Source organism: Haliotis cracherodii, unplaced genomic scaffold (genome assembly GCF_022045235.1).
Source record: "Haliotis cracherodii isolate W230 unplaced genomic scaffold, xgHalCrac1.p SCAF_9, whole genome shotgun sequence".
In the NCBI taxonomy this organism is placed as follows: Eukaryota; Metazoa; Mollusca; class Gastropoda; order Lepetellida; family Haliotidae; genus Haliotis; species Haliotis cracherodii.
The window spans coordinates 46,777,012-46,783,570 of record NW_027266343.1 but is presented as its reverse complement, the minus strand read 5'-3'; positions in this window follow the sequence as shown (position 1 = coordinate 46,783,570).

The window sequence follows — 6,559 nt, the reverse complement described above, 5'->3', positions numbered from 1 at the left end:
GCTCCTTGAGACACATGATAATATACATTAGGTTTTATCTGAGTAATGCCTAACTGGTGCATAACCTGTTGGAAAACTCCTGGCATTCAATTATAGCCTTGATTTAACTGTATAATCTAAGGCAAACCAACCATGGTGAAGAACTTAACCAATGCCTTGATAATAACCTGAGCTGTAATGTTCCGTAAAGGAATAGCCTCTGGAAACCTTGTGGAAGCATACATGATAGTAAGTATGTACTGATTTCCTGGCTCAGTGTTAGGCAAAGGACCAACACAATCAATGATGACCCTGCTGAAAGGTTCTTCAAAAGCTAGAATGGCTTTCAAAGGTGCAGATGTGATTTTCTGCCTAGGTTTGCCAAACTTTGACACACATGGCAACCTTTGCAAAATTCAGCCACATCATGACACAGATTAGGCAAAAAGAAATGGGACCAAAGTTTGTCACAAGTTTGGTTCACACCCAAATGACGTGTCAAAGGAGTTTCATGTGCCAAACTCAAAACATGCTTTCGATATCAATTTAGAAGAACAATTTGATATGAAGTTTCCATTCATGATCAGCAGGTACATTTGGAAGCCTCCATTTCCTCATCAAAATGCTAGCCTTGAAATAATAGCAAACTGGAACTTTGTCAGCTTCACCTAAAGAGAGTGCCCTGTTGGCAAGACCTTTGAGTAGTGGGTCTTCCACCTGTATCTTAACTAACTGCTCCCTACCCGGAACTGGTTCCTCCTCAGCCGAACTGTCAAAAGTTTATGTACTCTCCCTCGAAAATTTAGACAGGTCAAGAGAATAATCCATAAAAGTGCCAGCCAAATCATAACGGGATTCATTCTCAGATGAACTTTGCTGAGTCATAGCATGAGTAACAACACACAAAGGAAAAATACCTGGAATTTCTTTTCAGGATTTTCAGTAGTTTCTGCTCGGCTCAAGACAAACAGTAGGGTCAACTAAACATCTTTCCCCTGCCAAATCATTCCCAATGAGCATGTCTACACCTTTTACAGGTAGAGTTTCTACAACCCCCACCTTGACCAACCCAGACACCAAATCAATCTTCAACTTTAAAAAAATGGAGTGGTGAACTGGTAAAGCGACATAAACCCTCTAACAAAACCTCAGAGTTCGCTGATGACTTCTCAGAAAGTGGCAAAACTATTCACAATCAGAGTTTGAAGAGCACCAGTATCCCCCAAAACGTCTTAACATTAGAACCTTTAGCTGACACAAAACCTTTACTCACAATAGGTAAGTACTTCTCTCTCACAACAACAGACTTTGATGACTGGTCTGCAACAGCTAAATCCTGATTAGCCAAACGGCTATGACCTGACATTCACAAAAGCATTCGGGGAACAGCTTTCTACACTCAGAAATGACGTCCCCTGGCTTGCGGCAATATCTACTAATAGCCTCTGACGAAAATCAAGAAGTATTTTAGACCCAACTGGTGTAGAACTTAGAACTTTTTGTAAATAAATGAACTATCCATTTGTAAGCCTGCGAACACCTGCCTGTAATCCCTGACTGCTTAAAACTAATCCTGTGAGTTAGCGAATAATCATCAGCAAAAGTAGCAGCATTGTGTAACTGATCCACTTTCTGCTCATCAAGATATGTCCGAATATCCGTTGGCATACACTTCTTAAAATCCTCCAGCAAAACCAACTGCCTCAAACTATTAAGATCACTATTGACCTCTTTTGAAGTACACCACCTTATAAACAAAGTTTCTTTCTCCCTTGCAAACTCAACAAAAGTAGAACCATCCCTTTTCTTTGCAGGCCTAAACGTTTGGCTGTAGGCTTCAGGAACCAATTCATAAGCCTTCAAAACTTCAGCCTTACCAACCTGGTAATTAGAACTCCTATCAATAGGTAAGGCAGAATATACTTCCTGATATTTTCCCCCTAAACACAATTCACAACATGGTCCACTGCTGATAAGGCTATTTCAAACTGTTAGCCACATTTTCATATAAGGGTGGAACAATTCTAATCTGTTTGGAAAGATCAAACAATTCATCACCTGTTGGGGTATGGTGAGAGAGACCACTCTGTAATTCAAGTTCTTTAAGTTTAATTTCTTTATCAGCTTCCTATCTCAATTTTGTTTCAGCATCTATTTCTTTTTACTTAATCTGAAATTCCCTCCCTTTCTCTGGTTCCAATTCTCTCTCTTTCAAATTCTTATTTCAACCAGGGAAGTTATTAAAATTTTCCTTACATCAGCATCAAGCATAACTGATTTGGTGTCAAGTTTTATATGTTTGGCCAATTCGACCAGTTCAGACTTTTTGAGCACAGAGGGATGTTCCTGTCGAAGGCTGGCTGTCAAATTCCTCTACACAAAACACCATAATGATTGTTAGCTTCACACAATATTAGACAATGAAATGTTTATCCATTGATACATTAAATTTCTATCCTGGACGATCCCCAATTTTCTGTTACGTGTCGATTCCCAAATTGAAACGAAACGCAGAAATCTGTACGTGAAAGAACTTAATGTGAAACCAACCAACAACTGACAAATATTCGTCGTCTTTCAAGAACGTTGGCGATCATAAGATTTACTGTCATACTTCACTATCGGTTTAATGTCTTCCCCATTCATTACTATCATACAAATATTACTTGAAACTAATATTTCTTGCAAATGTGGAGGGCGGTTGGGTAGCCTAGAGGTTAAAGCGTTCGCTCGTCACGCCAAAGACCTGGGTTCGATTCCTGACATGGGTACAATGTGTGAAGCCCATTTCTGGTGTCCCCCGCCGTGATATTGCTGGAATATTGCTAACAGCGGCATAAAACCACATGTGGTTCCAAATGTGGAAATTTTAAATTATTTCCGAGTATCCCCTCCTTTTTCTGAAGAGTATATGTAATGCATTAAGCACAACTCTTCCTCAAAGTATACAGAATGCAAGTTGAAGATGAGGAGGAGAATGTACTGTTACCAAACAACGAGCACGTCTAGATTTTACAAGGCAGTTCTACTCCAATACACACGACCGGACCCATGAAGATTCCGGGGTAGAATAGGTCTTCAGCAACCCATGCTTGCCGTAAAAGGTGACTACGCTTGTCGTAAAAGCCGACTAACGCGATCGGGTGGTCAGGCTCGCTGACTCGGTTGATGCATGTCATCGAACCCAATTGCGTGGATCGATGCTCATGATATCAATCACTGGATTGTCTGGTCCAGCCTTGATTATTTACAGACCGCCGTCACATAGCTGGAATATTGCTGAGTGCGGCGTTAAACAACAAACCAACAACAACACACGACCGACACTTGAGGTTGCATTTACATTGGGGGGCTGAGCCGTAGTAAGGTATGATTACATCACACATACCAGTCAAAGTTTGCTAAAGATGAAGTTTTGAAGATATCAAAAATCATCCAACAAAAAAAGATTGAAATATCACGGTACACAATGACCCCATAGTGGCTCAATGCCTTGATGAACGGACAGAGGCATGCAATCATGAGCACAATGTGCATGAGGTACTAGAAAACCTGTGTTTGGATGTATCATGACAGCCATGACCTCAGCCGTGTCAAACACATGTGGAACGAGCTGCAGATCGCCCTCTCACAACGCCCTGTCCTTCTGGCAACTCTACAGGAGCATGGCATTTCTCTCACTGAGGAGTGGAAGTATCCTCCCTTGGTAACCATCCTTAAACTTATTTCAGATTTGGTAAGTCTGTTGGTCACATGTTGTTACATGTTGTTGGCATTGTGTGACACATGACATCTTTTGTTCATTAAAACATGTCTCCACAGAATATTGTCTTTGTCTATTTCAACTGAAGCACACAATTTTATGTACTGCGTTTTAAAGTGTTGATCCTTAGCAAACTTTAAGTTAGTATGCATTATTGAGAAGTAGGGTTTCTTTGGTTCGCTGGAGCGAAATGCAACAAAAGGCTAAATTTTGTATTGTATGTGTTACAATAGGGCCCCACCACGTCGCGTATAATATTGCACTTACAGGTGTGCATGCACCTATGAGTGTAGCTGAAACTGGGGTTATCTGGAAATGTTAACCTGTGAGAGAAAATCTACCCTGGTACAAAAGCAATAAGATGTTTAGGTGTGTGATGAGATTTTGCTAATTTTCAGAGATATTTCGTCTTCACACAGTGGAAACTGTATTTGATTTTCGGTAGTTGTGACTTCGGTATTTGTGAAATTAATGTTACTAGATAAAATAGATGTACCCTTGGATATCCTATTTTCGAACATTAATTATTCCACTGCGATAATATTTATATTTCTGTTCATTATGTACTTCATTATCATTTATGTATTTCTGCTCATTGTCGACTTTATGTCCCTCTGCCCTTTGGCTCGGATCCGAGCTTATGCGTATTAGTTTGTCAGCACCCGTGTTTGTTTGTTTCACAAAAGTGGTGGACGTCTATCCTCCTACATCATGCCTGTGTTGTTGTTGTCGTTGCTCTTGTTGTCGTTGCTCTTGTGGTTGTTGCTGTTGTTGTTTGTGTGTACTTGGACATCGGCCTCGTGGAATTAAAGTTCATAATCAGCTTCATCTGATATTTGTCAATTATCTGTTCCTATTTTAACTACAAAGTTAGCAATATTCCAACCACTTCCTGAAAGCCTATAAATACTGCCTTGTCGTCGTTACGCAATGACACGCGATCAAAAAGGCCAACAAGCCTGACACCATATTCTCTCACGATAAGCATGCACTACCTACACAGCACCAATTCTCACCTGGAGCCATCACTGAACCTTTACTTACTTCCTTCTTCTAGCTGACATGCCCAGGTATAACTTAATTACTGGTAAATTTTACCCGTTATTTTACACAGTATTCAAACAATAGTATACATACCTGCTACCAGAGTCGCCTAAAACGTTCACGTTATACACAATAGTATATATGTGTCAGGGAATGCTGGGGAAACAGGTGCTCTGAACGTTGCTGGAGGCATAATTTAGTGCTGGTGGTAATGTTGATGAAATCGAAGTTAACCTCCACCGGATGAACAAACATGTGGGAGTGAGTGGGTGAGTTGATTGTAACGCCTCTTTGAACAGAATTTCAGTCCTATCATTGGGGGAAAGCTAAATGTGGAAGGACACACGAAACTGATGCAGGTCTGAATACTGCTGACTGTGAAACAACTATCGCCATTTTGTTTTGTTGTTGTGTCAGTCAGTTTGTTGAACTGTTGACGGTGTTATATAGAGAGCTTCATGCACCACAGTTCATCAATGTTTCAGAGACAGGTGAAGCATCCAGTGTATCGGATGCATAATGCAGCTGAGGAGGAAAATGGACTTGCTACACGGCAGTTCCACTCTGATAAACACTACCGATATAAAGGTAGCATTTACATTGGGTTCTGAACTGTAGGTGGCTATGAATACATCATACACTTTGTATAAGTGGATTTCTAAGCTTCAGTGTAGCGAAATGCTAACACAGATTTTTGCACTTATACAACGAGGTGTATGCACGTTCGAATGTCCGCTGCTTGAACTTGTCCGGAATACGAGGGCTGGTTAAAAAGTTCTAAGCCTGACTATCTTTCAATTATGGGCCATAACAAAGTGACCGTAGCAAATGTTGTGCATTGTTTGAGTTGTTCATTGCACGTCTATTTGGTCTGTTGAGTCCTTTTGCATATTAGTGACAGGCAGTTGAATGTGATAGGGGTCCACATGGACACAGAAGTGAAAAAGAACGATGACCGAGCAGTCATCAAGTTTTTTACTTTAGAGAAAAGTACTCCCCAAGAAATTCATGACCGCATTTCACAAGTTCTTCCACTGTTAAACGTTGGACAGCTATGTTTAAGGCTGGGAGAACAGGCCTTGATGATGACCCTAAGTCTGGACGTCCCTCAACTTCCCTCAAGGAGACAGAAAAACTTTTACTGTCAGATAGACGTATTACCATTGCTGAACTTGAGGAAGACACAGGTAGGTCAAAGCCATATCATTCATGACCATTTACAGATGAATACGACATCCACCCGTTTCCTTAACTGAAAGGACACCTTCGTAAAAGCGCTATGGTGACAACGATGACATCAAAGCTCTCGTGAATGGGTTTTTTAGGGTGGCTTCAGAAAACCTCCTAACTGGAATTGAAAATCACTATCAGTATGAGAAGTCTATTAAAAGCAGGAAGATTATGTTGAAAAATATTTTTTTTAAATCACATTTACAATTGTTGCTTTTGTTTGTTAGGCTTAGAACTTTGTGACCAGCCCTCGTAGTACCTATTTAATAATGCTAGACTACTGAGATACCATTCAGCACTTTCACATTGATACCCCACCCGGAGACAGTATTCTGACTCCGAGCCGACCAGTCCTTGTTTTATCCTCTTTGTAATACGTGATAGGAAGGGAAACAATAAGCATTAGTATTTAACGTGATTGGTGTGACGCGGCCGGGATCGAACCACCACCTTTCGGCACTCCAGACAACGCCCTATCCACTAGACCACGGAGACGGTCCTCCTCTACATTCATGCCCTCAACTCGGTAAACATGATCTTGTT